This window comes from Convolutriloba macropyga, chromosome 5, assembly GCF_964194025.1.
Source record: "Convolutriloba macropyga chromosome 5, txConMacr16.3, whole genome shotgun sequence".
In the NCBI taxonomy this organism is placed as follows: domain Eukaryota; kingdom Metazoa; phylum Xenacoelomorpha; order Acoela; family Convolutidae; genus Convolutriloba; species Convolutriloba macropyga.
The window spans coordinates 38,821,154-38,838,146 of NC_134472.1; the positions used below are offsets into that span (position 1 = coordinate 38,821,154).

Consider the following 16,993-nt stretch of genomic DNA (forward strand, 5'->3'; position numbering starts at 1 on the left):
AATACTAAAAAACAGCAAGTTAAAATTTCTAAGTTTAATACGGAAAATATTTCTATTATTAGCTACGATAGATAAGCGGAGTTATTAATGAATTATCTTGATTTCTTTTAAAAGCTGACGTCAACCTCTCTATGGCTATTCACGTCGGTGAGAAGTCAAATTAGAGTGGTGATTTTAGTCACAGGGAACTAGTAAAGTGAGCTGGCTTGAAGCGTGGTCTTTTGCCACTACCTTTAAAATGGAGTGAGAAATTGGTGTTTAATAGTCTCTGGAGTGAATGGCGGTTCTTAGAGGTTGAAGACACCAACCTGACTGTCCCCCCCCCCCACTATTGCACCCACCCTTCCCCCCACCGAGCTGTGCTGCCCACCTCCCCCCCCCCTCTCGTGGCTAGCTAATGAAGAACAACCGTTCGCTAGAAACACGCGAATTTAGACTATTTTTCACAATTTTTTCATACTTTTTGCCATGTTTTGAGTTTTGTCAGCCCTAAGTGTCAAGGAACCTTCTCTAGGTTTTGATAATAGGTTACTGCATAGTTTCTAGTGGTAATGGGATGATTCCAACATTTTTACATCACGAATTTTAGCATTTTTTTAAAGCCGCGTCAGCAATTCCAGGCGGCTATTATAGCGCTCCTAATTTCTTACAATTCAAAGAATTTGAATTGTATTGGGGCGCTGTCTTTTTTTTTAAGATCTGTTCACACATTTTCATGATTTTTGAAGTCAAATTGGAGTAGTGATTTTGGTCACGCCGAAACAGGAAATGGAGCGAAAAAGCGAGTGGTTTTGCCGCCTGAAATTTTTTAGCTCTAATTTTAAAGTAGAGTTAGAATACCGTGTTTGAACAAAAATTCTCTTTCTCGATAGTGGTTTTTTGTCCACATGCGGCTATTTCACTTTGGGTTTTTTCTGTTTTTTCAATTATTTGGATCGGATTTTCTTTCTGAATGGCTTTCCCTATCGATTCATAGTTCATTCTTTTTTGTTCAAATCAAAATTACATTTCTCGCTAGTGGTTTTTTTGGTCTCCCTAGCGGCATTTTGACTTTGATTTTCTGTTTTTTTTTGTATTTTTTTATCTGATTTTTTATAAATGGTTTTCCCAATTCACTCATAGTCCATTCTGGGTCTAGTTTTTTTGTTTAGTCAATGAAAAATCTTTTAATTGTATGCCAGGACTTGTCCTGCTATGTTTTTTTACTTCGTCAAACAGTTTTTTGTTTCGTCTGGCCCTGACTTATTGGAATTGAATTTTTCAATGTTTTCAGTGACTTCTACTGCTTTGCAGTTAAAATTTGTGTTCGTGACGTCATATCTGCCTTTAGGTTAATTGCTTAACTGAGGCCACAAGCGTCTATCGCGCCTATTTTTCGGCAATCTGACGGCTATGTTTTTGACAAAACGTGCAATTTTTTTTCAGTTTTGTTTGATAATTTTTTTCATTATTTACATTTCCAGATGCAGGGGCCCAGAAAACCTCCTTACGGGTTTGATAATAAGTTAATGAAAAATTTTTAATAACCATGGTATAGTTTTTTTTGCCATGGATTTTCCAAGGAAACTCCTCCATGGTTTGACAATAGGTTATCGTATAGTTTCTAGATCTAATGGACTGTTTTTGAAGATTTTAATATCACGAATTGTAGCATTTTTGACCAAACATGCAATTTTTTTCACTTTTTCGGACATTTATTGGCATTATCCAGTTTTTTTCAACCTCAGAGGTCAGAAAGCCTCCGTTAGAGTTCGATAATAAGTTGCTGAAAATTTTGTTGGCCATGGATTAGTTTTCAAATTTTTTTTAACAAGTTTTAGCAATTCCTTGATAAAACTTGCATTTTTCAAGGTTTTTGAAATTTTTGTCGTATTTTAGGTTTCTCTAGCCTCAAGAGCCATATAACTTTTTCTAGGGTTGAATGGGTTACTACATAGTTTCTAGATGTACTTGAATGTTTTTCAGGATCTTAATAACACGAATTTAAGCAATTTTTTAGAAAATATTTGCAACTTCAAGTTTTTTTTTAAATTTTGTCCCGTACCAGGGTCTTAGGGACCTCCTCCAATACTTTGATAATAAGTGGTTGCATAGTTTCTAGTGTTAATGGTATGGTTATCAATTTTATAATGACTACAGGTTTAGCAATTTTTTGCTAAAATTTAAATTTTCGAATTTTCGGAAAATTATTATGTTCCAAGTTTATGGATCTTTATTAGCCAGTGGAAATGTTTCAAGCTTGAAATAGGGATGCTGGATAGTCCCTTGAGATAATGAAATGTGTTTGAAGATTTTAGTGTCTTGAATTTTAGCAAGATATTGTTAAAATTAGCGATTGTTTTCAAAATTTTTGTATGTTTTTGTCCTTTTCTGAGTTTAACGATCATTACATACGAACGACACTTTTTATGTCTTAAGAAATCCAGAGACGAAAATTTGTTTTGAACCTTTTTCACTGCAAAATCAGCAAACTTTTTTAAAAGTTTTGCAATATTTTGCAAAGTTTCACATTTTCAATTAATTTAATTACAAGGCTAGAAAACTAAAAGCTGAATCAAGCTAAAGCTAGCCTCAATAAACCGTGGCTAGCTACTGACAAAGCCAACCGCTCGCCGGATGTTTGAGAGCAATTCGCTTAACGTTAGTCGGTTATGTTACAGCAAACTCGATCCGGTTATGTTACAGCAAACTGGAGCTACATTATTTGCTGAGGTTCAGCAGGAGCAGGCACGCAAGGATGCAAACAAATTGAACCTTGTAGTTAAAGGAACGAAGCCGTCAGATTTAAAAACGGACGCAACACTTGTCGATGAGCTAGCTGAAACGCTGGATGTGAAAATTGAAGCAAGTGACGTGGAACTGAAAAGAATAGGAAAACCCCAGGAATCAACCGGGCATCAGTTGCTGTTACTCAAAATTAAGGAGCAGATAAAAAGGTAAGAGTTTTAACTAAAATCTGGCAATCTACGTAAATGTCCCAATTTCTCGAGTATTTATGTGCCGCCCGATTTAACTCGAGCGAAGCGCGTGCAACCATAACCGGAGAATTGAAAAACGACAATTGGAGAGTCAGACTCCTGGAAATACGTACAGAATATGATTGGGCCGAGTTTGTGAGGAGAAATGACAACAAATTCAGTGCTCTCTCTCCACTTCCGTATTCTTCATGAATGTGCAGAGTGTTCTATCAATTGAGAAGCGGCTATCATTTTTGTAGCCATGTCTATGCTATCTCCTGCAGTTGCTTGTCTTAACTGAAACTTGGCTTGATAAATCGATTAACGATAGTGCTGTTTTTATTGGCAATCCGTACTCTGTAATTGTGCGATCAGATCGAACCGACGGTCATCATGGAGGAATCCTCGTTGCGTTTCACGACAATTTCTTAAAAAATATCGAAATCAAATATTCCGCAAAATCCGAAAATGATTGCGTTGTGTTGCTTACGTATGCGAGCCTAACACTTTGTATTGTTCTCTTCTACCTTCCCCCACGAGGCTCACAGTTTTAGGTCAAACCAATTGTCGTAGAACTGAGAATTCCCGCTACCATGAGTGAAATAGAAAACAAATTACAATTGAAAAGCTCAGATTCGATACAGTGGCTAAATTTAGATTTTAATTACCCGAGCGTACAATGGGAATATATGTCATCGGCACGGTCGGATGAGCAGACTCTCCTGGAGTTCATAACCGAGCAGTTATTTTTTTTACGCAAATAATTGATGAACCCACTCATAGAGCTGGAAGTATTTTAGACCTGGTTTTTTTTGCTCCCATCCAGATTATTGGGATTTTGTCATCAAAGAGTCAAGTTTTTCTGATCATTATTATATATTTCTGACTTTTGAAGATATTCGATTAAATCGTTGCTTATTGAGCGCTTTTTCATTCTCATTCGATGCCAACTTTTTTATTCAAAATCTTACAATCACTAAGTCACTATCGTACGATTGCCACAATTCACATCCGGCATTTATCTCTAGATGTTATAAGAGCCTTTCGGCTAAGTGTCAATATGAAACGCAAGAAATGGATTGATGCACCGTTCTTTTATTCTTCGGCAACGATTGACTGTTTGAACAACGTTGTTAAAACTCAAAAATGGCCTGATTCTTGGAAGTGCGCCTTTGTCACGACAGTTTTTAAAAAGAGATCAAGAGCTATGTCGAAAATTACCGACCAATATCTTTACTTCCACGGATTTCTCTTATCTTCGAAAAGCTTCTCTTTACGTACATATTCGGAAAAATCAAGGACCTTTTTAAGACAAAACAGCATGGTTTTCGTACGAAGCATTCTACGCTGACGCAACTGGTCCTTTTTCTACACGAACTGTTTTTGAATTTCGACGAAAATGTGGAACAAGTTGTTGTGTAATTAGATTTTGGCAAAGCGTTTGACTCTGTTGATCATTCCTGTCTGCTCTTTTGGTTTTGAAAAAGATTTCGTGACATTGCTCTCATCTTACTTAGAATGTAGAAGACAGAGTTAAAGTAGGAGGCAGCCTCTCAGCCGTCTCGGTTGCCAGCAGTGGCATGCCGCAGGGGAGCGTATTTGGGCCTATCTTTTTCTTAATTTATATCGATGATATGATTATTCCAATGTAAATTGCTTTGCTGATGACACCAAACTAATTTGCAGCGAAGACTCATGCCTACGCGCAGTTCAAAGTGATTTACACGCGCTAAGATTAGTTATATTGCATTTCTATTAACTTCAATGCTATCAAATGTGGTTGTCTTCATTTCGGCTGGACTTTTACGAATTCCTTATTTATTGGAAGCGACGAGTTGACCAAATAGCAGATTTGGGTGTTGAAGTCTCCAGCACATTGAAGTGGAGCTATCATGTTGAAATTAAACTTGTGAAAGCACGGAGAGCTCTAAGTTATTTGAAACATGGCGTCCAATAGGTCTTCCCTCTGGTGTTAAATTTAATTTATACAAAGCTTGCGTTCTATCAGTATTGTTATATGGCTACCCTGCCTGGTACCCGGACATTATCCATATGCGCAAGTTAGAGCTCCTGAACCTACAAGGGCTTAGGTGATGCTTTGGACCTGGTGACAATGCTGGCTTGCTGATTACATCGAATTCCCTGTCAGTTGCCTATCAGCTCATTGAGAGTGATTTACTTTTCTTCTCTGCTATAATGAACGATCAAAATTGTCTAAATTTTAATGATTTTTTCACAATTGAGGAAAAGAATGTAAATACTCGTAATATGGACCTGGATCATTTAGTCATCTCGCGAGAAATAAAACGTATTACGGAGAAATCCTTCTTCTTCCGAATACAAAGAGTGGTCAATGACACAGCTGATCTCCTGACTGTCGGTATAAGCAGCTTTAAATCGAAAAATCCATGTCAAGATCTTATACTCCCGGCTTCGTTTTTTTAAATTCGCTTTACCTTTTAATAATGTTTTTCGTTTTACATAAGTCACAATTTTCACGTTTGGCTTCCGACTTACCGCACTCACTGTTTCAACTAAACGGATTTTAAATTCCTTCGCTCATCGAATTACTTAAATTAGTGAATATGGTTAAAATCAAAAAGAGCAAAATCAAAAGAAATGGGATAAACATATAAAGCCTGATCATTAAGTCATTGTGCATTAGGTTATCAAAGTTCAGTGAAACGCTTGCTAGCTGGCATAAGAGCTGAATTACGTGAATGTCGGTCTTCAGTATTTCTTCTCTTTAGTAATTCCCGCTATAAATGTGTTCTTATTGTGCCAACGTACAATTGCTCGAATTCGTCAACGCGTAGATAACGCTTTTTAATTGCTCTCTATTTTGTAGCAATTTTGTTAGTCCTGTGGTATTGCTTATGCGATTTTTGGCTTGACCAATTTTTCGTCTGATACTTTACCTTTTTGTCCTTTAAAACGGGACAAGTAATGCCCAGATGGCATTAAGTGACTGAGCAACTCGCTTAGAGCCTTGCTGTTCTCAAATTCCCTCTCCTCTCACCGTCGCGTGACCCCCGCACTTAGAAACAATTAGGTGGCGTCAATGACAGCCATTTTCCGGCAGTTAGACGGCTTTGTTTTTGAGTTATCTCAGTATTCATAAGGTTTCAGTGACGTCTGGTGTTTGCCTCCTTTGTTTTTCATTTTGTCCTGTCTTGCCTTTTGTGTTTCTAATTTTTCATTTTGTTCTTCGCTGAAAAAACGATACCGAATTTCTCTACGTTGAAGTTTTTGATGGTGTCAAGACTAATGATTGACTGTTTTTAATTATTTTGATGCCATTGTTTTTTGATCAGCTGCACAGCGATAACTGGGGCTATTTTGGCCTTCTCTTGGTTTTTTACTGTTATCAAAACATCTTAATTTGGGTGGGGGTTATCGTTCGAAAGTGCTATTAAAAAATGTTGTTGGTTATTTTGATTTAGATTAAATATATTAGTTTCCTTTGATTGTGAGTGTTTTGTATGATTGTAATTTGTGTTGTGTGGCTCGTGTCGAAAATCACTTCCGTTCGTTTTCGACAAAAGAAGTCATGTCAGTGACATCCTCGGCCCCAATTGTAAGATCACGAATTGTTGCTGTTGTGTATGATATCGGTGTAAAATCAGCAAGATAAGATAATCGATCGCAAATATAATAATTGGAAAAGGAAGTTTGGGAGGAACCAAAGTTATGGGCGACTGAAAGGGACAAAAGGACGGCAAATATGGTAACAATGCTTGACTAATGATCGCAAAAATTAGACATTTGATGTGAAACTTTGCAATAATGTAACTTGTTGCATCAACTTTTGGAGACGACTTGACTTACAATTCTATACCTTTTCCTATTGAAAACTAAAGTATACATCTGCTCGTGAGAACGAGAACACAAAATAATTCATTTGTTTATTAAGATTTTGCTTAGCTTGATGACTGGTCTTACTTTCTCACCATGTGGAGTTCTCAGTTTCACGGAGCGTACTACACCATCTGAACCGGGAAAAATTTCTATAACTTTTGCAAGAGGCCAGAGACGTCGTGGCGTGAAGTCTTCAAGTAGCCAAACCAAATCATTTACCTTGAGGTTTTCAGAAGTTTTGTTCCACTTCGACCTTGTCTGTTGATTAGGGATGTATTCGCGAAGAAATCTATTCCAAAAGTGCGAGGCTAGTTCTTGAGCAGATTTCCATGACCTGGACACGGTGACTTTTTGCGATTCGAAGAGACCAGGAGGGTAGTTAAGTGACGCTCTTCCGAGTAAAAAGTGGTTAGGCGTGAGAGGCAGAGGATCGTTAATTTCACTCGGGACATTAGTTAGAGGTCTAGAATTCATATTGGATTCAATCTCACATATCAGTGTCCACAAAATATCATCTGAAAGGGTTCTTGACCCAATTACTTTGTACAGAGATAACTTGAATATCTGCACTAGGCGTTCCCAACTTCCACCGAAGTGTGGAGCTGCAGGAACGTTCGTTTTCGACAAAAGAAGTCATGTCAGTGACATTTACTATTTCAAGAAATTGAAGTGTATTGAGGAGCTGTCAAAGATCTGTTCACACATTTTCATGATTTCAAGTTGGAGTGATGATTTTGGTCATGCCGAAACATGGAGTGGAGCAAAAAAGCAAATGGTTTTGCGGCGTGAAGTTTTTTGCTCTAATTTTAACGTAGAGCTATTTTCTGAATGGTTTTCCTCGTCCAATCTTTGTCCATTCTAGGGCTAGTTTTTTGTGTAGTCAATAAATATGCTTTGATTTTTTGTCAGGACTTGTCCTGCTATGTTTTTTTACGACGTCAAAATCAGTTCAAATCTGTTTGTTCGTTCGTGCAATCCTATATATTAAACGCGTGAGCTCTAAATTTGGACAAAATTTTTGCATGTTTAAGGGGCCTCTCGAAGCGCATTTTTAAGAGCCGCCTTGAGCAGCACGGTTAAGCAAACATATCGAGAGATTTCTATGACCTAAAAGGCTCAAAGTAGAGGGGTGAGAACCGAACCTGGGACAAGAGGTTGTTAGTAAGGAGCAGTTACCACGAGGCTATAAGGGCTTGAAAGTATGCTCGCCAAGAGGGAGGATTTTTTGTCCTGGTTACTAAGTGTTTTTCAATTGCTCCCAAACCAAGTTTAAGTTCTTATTGTAAACGTGTTTTTTTTCTGCAACGTTTTAGCCGTTCAGGTACTGCGCTTTTCTATAACACTCTAAGCTTCCAACTAAGTTTTCCACGCTTTATTTTTTGATTTTTGCGTCATTGCAATTGCCTTATATCGCAAATATGTTTATTGATACGATAAAAGCGATTGTGAGAACCGGTTGTATGTAGTCCTTAGAGCGCAGTTGGTAAGATGGATGACTGTTAATCTGGGGGTCAAGGGTTCGAGCCTGTGTCGGGTACACTTCTTTTTGTAGACATGAAAATTTCTAATCAACATCATTCCGCCTGTTGCTCGAGAGCACTTCTTGCGACGCTGAGTCGGATTATGTTCCTTTGTGTGTTAGAAAGAAAAATGCTAATCCTCTATATTAAACGCGTGAGCTCTAAATTTGGACAAAATTTTTGCATGTTTAAGGGGCCTCTCGAAGCGCATGTTAAAGAGCCGCATTGAGCAGCATGGTTAAGCAAACATATCGAGAGATTTCTATGACCTAAAAGGCTCAAAGTAGATGGGTGAGAACCGAACCTGGGACAAAAGGTTGTTAGTCACGAGCAGTTACCACGAGGCTAGAAGGGCTTGAAAGTATGCTCGCCAAGAAGGAGGATTTTTTGTCCTGGTTACTAAGTGTTTTTCAATTGCTCCCGAACCAAGTTTAAGTTCTTATTGTAAACATGTTTTTTTCTGCAACGTTTTAGCCGTACAGGTTCTGCGCTTCTCTAGAATACTCTTACCTTTCAACTAAGTTTTTCACGCTTTAATGTTTGATTTTTGCGTCATTGCAAATGCCTTCAATCTAAAATATGTTTATTGATACGATAGAAGCGATTTTGAGAAATGGTGGAATGTAGTAATTATAGCGTAGTTGGTAAGATGGATTACTTCTAATCTGAGGGTCGAGGGTTCGAACGCGTGTCGGTTACCCTTCTTTTTGTAGACGTGAAAATTTCTAATCAACATCATTCCGCCTGTTGTTCGAGAGCACTTTATGCGACGCTGAGTCGGTTCATGTTCCTTTGTGTGTTAGAAAGAAAAATGCTAATCCTATATATTAAACGCGTGAGCTCTAAATTTGGACAAAATTTTTGCATGTTTAAGGGGCCTCTCGAAGCGCATGTTTAAGAGCCGCCTTGAGCAGCATGGTTAAGCAAACATATCGAGAGATTTCTATGACCTAAAAGGCTCAAAGTAGATGGGTGAGAACCGAACCTGGGACAAGAGGTTGTTAGTAAGGAGCAGTTACCACGAGGCTAGAAGGGCTTGAAATTATGCTCGCCAAGAGGAATGATTTTTGTCCTGGGTACTACGTGTTTTTATTGCTCCTGAACCAAGTTTGAAGTTCTTATTGTAAACGTGTTTTTTTTCTGCAACGTTTTAGCCGTGCAGGTACTGCGCTTTTCTATAACACTCTAAGCTTCCAACTAAGTTTTCCACGCTTTATTTTTTGATTTTTGCGTCATTGCAATTGCCTTATATCGCAAATATGTTTATTGATACGATAAAAGCGATTGTGAGAACCGGTTGTATGTAGTCCTTAGAGCGCAGTTGGTAAGATGGATGACTGTTAATCTGGGGGTCAAGGGTTCGAGCCTGTGTCGGGTACACTTCTTTTTGTAGACATGAAAATTTCTAATCAACATCATTCCGCCTGTTGCTCGAGAGCACTTTTTGCGACGCTGAGTCGGATTATGTTCCTTTGTGTGTTAGAAAGAAAAATGCTAATCCTCTATATTAAACGCGTGAGCTCTAAATTTGGACAAAATTTTTGCATGTTTAAGGGGCCTCTCGAAGCGCATGTTAAAGAGCCGCATTGAGCAGCATGGTTAAGCAAACATATCGAGAGATTTCTATGACCTAAAAGGCTCAAAGTAGATGGGTGAGAACCGAACCTGGGACAAGAGGTTGTTAGTAAGGAGCAGTTACCACGAGGCTAGAAGGGCTTGAAATTATGCTCGCCAAGAGGAATGATTTTTGTCCTGGGTACTACGTGTTTTTATTGCTCCTGAACCAAGTTTGAAGTTCTTATTGTAAACGTGTTTTTTTTCTGCAACGTTTTAGCCGTGCAGGTACTGCGCTTTTCTATAACACTCTAAGCTTCCAACTAAGTTTTCCACGCTTTATTTTTTGATTTTTGCGTCATTGCAATTGCCTTATATCGCAAATATGTTTATTGATACGATAAAAGCGATTGTGAGAACCGGTTGTATGTAGTCCTTAGAGCGCAGTTGGTAAGATGGATGACTGTTAATCTGGGGGTCAAGGGTTCGAGCCTGTGTCGGGTACACTTCTTTTTGTAGACATGAAAATTTCTAATCAACATCATTCCGCCTGTTGCTCGAGAGCACTTCTTGCGACGCTGAGTCGGATTATGTTCCTTTGTGTGTTAGAAAGAAAAATGCTAATCCTCTATATTAAACGCGTGAGCTCTAAATTTGGACAAAATTTTTGCATGTTTAAGGGGCCTCTCGAAGCGCATGTTAAAGAGCCGCATTGAGCAGCATGGTTAAGCAAACATATCGAGAGATTTCTATGACCTAAAAGGCTCAAAGTAGATGGGTGAGAACCGAACCTGGGACAAAAGGTTGTTAGTCACGAGCAGTTACCACGAGGCTAGAAGGGCTTGAAAGTATGCTGGCCAAGAAGGAGGATTTTTTGTCCTGGTTACTAAGTGTTTTTCAATTGCTCCCGAACCAAGTTTAAGTTCTTATTGTAAACATGTTTTTTTCTGCAACGTTTTAGCCGTACAGGTTCTGCGCTTCTCTAGAATACTCTTACCTTTCAACTAAGTTTTTCACGCTTTAATGTTTGATTTTTGCGTCATTGCAAATGCCTTCAATCTAAAATATGTTTATTGATACGATAGAAGCGATTTTGAGAAATGGTGGAATGTAGTAATTATAGCGTAGTTGGTAAGATGGATTACTGCTAATCTGAGGGTCGAGGGTTCGAACGCGTGTCGGTTACCCTTCTTTTTGTAGACGTGAAAATTTCTAACCAACACCATTCCGCCTGTTGTTCGAGAGCACTTTATGCGACGCTGAGTCGGTTCATGTTCCTTTGTGTGTTAGAAAGAAAAATGCTAATCCTATATATTAAACGCGTGAGCTCTAAATTTGGACAAAATTTTTGCATGTTTAAGGGGCCTCTCGAAGCGCATGTTTAAGAGCCGCCTTGAGCAGCATGATTAAGCAAACATATCGAGAGATTTCTATGACCTAAAAGGCTCAAAGTAGATGGGTGAGAACCGAACCTGGGACAAAAGGTTGTTAGTCACGAGCAGTTACCACGAGGCTAGAAGGGCTTGAAAGTATGCTCGCCAAGAAGGAGGATTTTTTGTCCTGGTTACTAAGTGTTTTTCAATTGCTCCCGAACCAAGTTTAAGTTCTTATTGTAAACATGTTTTTTTCTGCAACGTTTTAGCCGTACAGGTTCTGCGCTCTTCTAGAATACTCTTACCTTTCAACTAAGTTTTTCACGCTTTAATGTTTGATTTTTGCGTCATTGCAAATGCCTTCAATCTAAAATATGTTTATTGATACGATAGAAGCGATTTTGAGAAATGGTGGAATGTAGTAATTATAGCGTAGTTGGTAAGATGGATTACTGCTAATCTGAGGGTCGAGGGTTCGAACGCGTGTCGGTTACCCTTCTTTTTGTAGACGTGAAAATTTCTAATCAACATCATTCCGCCTGTTGTTCGAGAGCACTTTATGCGACGCTGAGTCGGTTCATGTTCCTTTGTGTGTTAGAAAGAAAAATGCTAATCCTATATATTAAACGCGTGAGCTCTAAATTTGGACAAAATTTTTGCATGTTTAAGGGGCCTCTCGAAGCGCATGTTTAAGAGCCGCCTTGAGCAGCATGGTTAAGCAAACATATCGAGAGATTTCTATGACCTAAAAGGCTCAAAGTAGATGGGTGAGAACCGAACCTGGGACAAAAGGTTGTTAGTCACGAGCAGTTACCACGAGGCTAGAAGGGCTTGAAAGTATGCTCGCCAAGAAGGAGGATTTTTTGTCCTGGTTACTAAGTGTTTTTCAATTGCTCCCGAACCAAGTTTAAGTTCTTATTGTAAACATGTTTTTTTCTGCAACGTTTTAGCCGTACAGGTTCTGCGCTTCTCTAGAATACTCTTACCTTTCAACTAAGTTTTTCACGCTTTAATGTTTGATTTTTGCGTCATTGCAAATGCCTTCAATCTAAAATATGTTTATTGATACGATAGAAGCGATTTTGAGAAATGGTGGAATGTAGTAATTATAGCGTAGTTGGTAAGATGGATTACTGCTAATCTGAGGGTCGAGGGTTCGAACGCGTGTCGGTTACCCTTCTTTTTGTAGACGTGAAAATTTCTAACCAACACCATTCCGCCTGTTGTTCGAGAGCACTTTATGCGACGCTGAGTCGGTTCATGTTCCTTTGTGTGTTAGAAAGAAAAATGCTAATCCTATATATTAAACGCGTGAGCTCTAAATTTGGACAAAATTTTTGCATGTTTAAGGGGCCTCTCGAAGCGCATGTTTAAGAGCCGCCTTGAGCAGCATGGTTAAGCAAACATATCGAGAGATTTCTATGACCTAAAAGGCTCAAAGTAGATGGGTGAGAACCGAACCTGGGACAAGAGGTTGTTAGTAAGGAGCAGTTACCACGAGGCTAGAAGGGCTTGAAAGTATGTTCGCCAAGAGGGAGGATTTTTTGTCCTGGGTACTAAGTGTTCTCCAATTGCTCCCGAACCAAGTTTGAAGTTCTTATTGTAAACATGTTTTTTTCTGCAACGTTTTAGCCGTACAGGTTCTGCGGTTTTCTAGAACACTCTAAGCTTTCAACTAAGTTTTTCTCCCTTTTACTTTTTGGTTTTTGCGTGATCTCAAATGCTCTCAATCTGAAATATGTTTATTGATAAGATAAAAGCGATTGTGAGAAACGGTGGTTTGTAGTGGTTATAGCGCAGTTCTTAAATGGCGGACTGCTAATCTGAAGTTTGAATTGTTTTTCTGTTACCATTATCCATAAAATTGCTATGAAACTAAGTTTTGAGTAGTTTTAGTCGTTTTGTCTAGTCTTACTTTTTTTATAGTAAATATCAGTCCCAATTGAGCACAATGGCCAGCAGGCCTCCTAGCATAACATGTTTTAATGGTTCTTAATCATGCAACCTAGCGTAAGACGTAAAGTTTTGAGACGCGCCTTACCATCTTTTTTATGCTCCTAATATGCAGATTTGCGCTGATTAAGCCTACGTTACAGCACAAACAAGCAAGTCACAAACGCCATTGTCCAGAAATTAGCTGTAGAAAGAGCAAAAGACAATTGCAATACACCTAGATAGCTTAAGTTGTGAGACCTACGGCTGTTAAACGAGGGGCATGGGTTCGAGCCCGAGTTGGTGCGAAACAGAAACCTTTACTTCTTTAAAACCTATTCGTGTAAATGATTTTTTGGTTATCGCTTTGCGGGTCTGCTAGTTCCAATTGAATTGCGTGCGTTCTTCATTTTTCACACTTGCGTGCGTGACTTTAGAATTGACCTTTCTTAACTTTAATTCAAAGAGATATGGTGAAGTGAATGTGTAACGCTAAGAATGTTATATGAGAGCACCTAATAGAATGAGCAATAAGTCATACAGATTCGACATCAAAAATTAATTTCTCAGCTTTTATCATTTTTTGTCTTTCTTTTACTAAATTTTTGAGACTGCATATCTACGATGCTATTACGGCTATTTTCTGGCGCTCTGTCAGTTATGTTTGATTTGTTGTTATTGCTTTTGATAATTTTTGACACTACTAGTTTTTCAAATTAGTTTTATATTGCAAAGCATTTTTCAATACCTTTGTTTTCTTGAATCTATAAAGGTTCAAATGCTAATCTGAAAATTGACTCACGAGGTCGATGTTATTTGATTGATTATCTCATCGATAGGATAGAAACAAAAGTTATATTTTCTCAGTTTCGCACTCTTGCGTACTAGCTTCTTTTGCTAATCTTTTGTCTACTGTTAGCCTATAACAGTCTTTCGGCGTAATAAAAGTCTTCCACATGACAATGTTACCAATGATTCTGTTAAGATGTCTGCTGCATTTTTGGGAGAGATTTCTGTTTGTAATGATGGAGTATAGGCAAGTCTAATAATTCTCAATTTTGAAAGATTTAGGGTTAGTTTTGCCAGCTGCAAAATTGCACAAGAACTTACTGCTATGCTGGAAATTTTTTCGCAGCATCTTAACAGCCGCCGTCAGCTGCTACAACTGCTATTTTTAGGCGCTTTACTCTTTATATAACAGTGACTTTGATTTGCATCGGGGTGCTGTCTTTTTAAGATCCGTTCCAATATTTTTTTGCTGTGTGATGTCCATTGCTTTTTGAGACTGCAGATCTACAAAGCTATTGCCGCTATGTTCTGGCAATCTGTCAGCTATGTTTTGTTGGAAATTTGACTACTGTTTTTTGCTGTTTGATCAATTTTTGTCTTTTCGGAGATAATTTATTGTGGAAATTTGACCACTGTTCTTAGTTTTTTTGATCTTATTAAATGGTATCAAAGTACATTCCTAATTAATGCGAGGTCTAGTTTTTTTGTTCTGTAAAAAATTTCATTTTTGCTGGCTGCAGTACTTTTCTACCTGTTATACCTTCCTGTAATTTCATGTTTATATAATTCACCTTTCGTTTATTAATAGCCGCACAGCGATAGCTGGAGCTATTATTGGCCTTCTCTTGGTTTTTTTATTTCGTCCTCGCAATTTTTGTTACGACCATATGACATCACAACCTTTTCAAATCTGCTTTTTGTTCATTCGTTCATGCAATTTCAACTGAAGTACGTGTGTGATGTCATTTTTCGCTCTTAGTGGAGCGAGTTTTTGTTCATTTGCGTGTTTAATTTTTTGGTCACACTTGACATACCTCACTCTCAAAAATCACTTCCTCACTTTGAAAGTAACTTTTATTTACTTATCCAAGAGATAAGGTCAAATGGATATGTGTCACTCTAAATGAAGGTTATTTGAGAGCAGCTAATAGAGGCAGCAAAAACTTATACAGATTTTTAATCAAAATATAACATATCAGCCTTCAATGAAAGACGAATTTTTTTGGTCTGTCTTTTTTAATTTTTTCGAGACTGCAGATCTACGAAGCTATTGCGGCTATTTTCTGGCAATCTGCCAGCTATATTCATTTTCGTTTCGCGAAAATCACGATTTTGACCATGACTTCCTATTTCATTTACTGTTTAACTGAAGGGCAAAATAGATGGAAATGTGGTAAAGCGAATGTGCTCCATTATTAGGTCCTAGTGCGTTAGATTATCAGGTTCAAATAAAGCGAATGCTAATTGGTATTGGTTTTAAGCTCATTAGTTATGTTTAGAGGCTGATTTCTGTGTAATTGTGTTTTAAATAACGCTTGCTTAATTTGATCACTTTTTATAGCTGCGAAGCTGTAAGCTGAGCGAAGCTATATTGCGGTGCTCTTGGTTTTTACGACTTGAAGAGGAGTGTTGGTTTTCTTAAGGTTTTTTTTTACCGGAAGTACTATTCGTTCAGACGATGTTTTGACCTAAAAGCAAAAGCGAGTAAAATTGCAGTGTGAACTAATTTTTTCTGAGCGAGAGAAGTTTTTTGATCATGCGCTGCGTTTAGTGAATGACTTTTTGACATTGAAAAGTAGTTTTTGACTGAATGGCACATATAGATAACCGTTTTTAGCCGTTTTTTCGTCTAAGTGGCCTAGTTTTTTTGTTTGTAATTTGGTTTTTTTGTAGAAATAATTTTTAATCGATGCTATGTTGAAATGTAAACCCCGGAAATTGATAGCACAGTATTTTGCATAGCCTGAAATTGCGTTTCAAATGCGAAATTGGCACATATTTCTCGATTTTTTGGTTAATTTTTTGCTTTTTTTCTATTAATTTCTTCATTTTTTGGATCTTTTAGCTGTTTTGTCAAAAATTAGTTAATATGGCAACTTCCTTTTGATAATTCATATACTCAATGCCTCTTTCTACCTCGATGTAATTTTGTTTCATAAAATTGTACATTTGCTAATCCGATTTTCGTAGTTTTTTGCCAATTTTTTTCTGTTTTTTGTTTGTTTTGCTTTTTATTACTAGAAATAGTATTTTGGGGAACATGAGGGACTATAATTTTGTTTCAATAAAAATTCAATCATTTTTTGGTGTTAAGTTTTTGAAAAAACAGAAATTTTTTTCATAAATGCAGTCTTAAATATTTTTTGACCACTTTTTTTGCACAATGTTTCATTGTTTCGTATGTCTGAATTCTGCTTTTTCTTGTTTTATTCTGTTCAGCAAGTTGGATTTTGTCTCGAATGACTCGTTGTCTTTTCTATGTCTCAAATGCTGATCATTGTACTAGTTTTTCTTGATTTTTTTAAATTTGATTTTTAACTCTCAAGAATTGGTCTTTTTGTTACGGTGTTCCTGACATTGTGTCAATATTCTTCACATTCTCGTTTGTACCATTCTAGTTTTGTCCTGGCACCTAATTTTGTATTCGTTATATTGATTTTTTCAGTTGTTAAAAAATTGAATGATTTCAGCTTTTTCTTGGATCTTGGTTTCTTCGGTTTGCAATTTATTTAATTCAAAATAAGGCAGTACTGGGAATTTGCTAGAAAGTCTTTTCCAACAATTCAACTTATTAATATTCATTGCAATTTTCTTCCGGGCTTGGTATTGTTTTTAGACGATTTTTTGCCTTTGAATATTATTCTGTTGCTTTTGTTTTTCTATGATTAATTTAATTTTTGAATTAGTATGAAATGTTGTCTAGCATATATACAGCAAGGAAGAATCATGTATGATTTTTGTCTGAATTGCCGTGATTAGAAATCTAATTGTAGTGGTTCTCTGATTCTTA

General features: G+C 37.4%; 1 protein-coding gene across 1 annotated transcript in view; it reads left to right on the plus strand.

Annotated features, from left to right (window-relative positions):
* The window catches only part of LOC142339386 (membrane-bound transcription factor site-2 protease-like), a 44,399-nt gene that overhangs the window by 25,207 nt on the left and 2,199 nt on the right, over positions 1-16,993 (plus strand). The window lies entirely within an intron of this gene.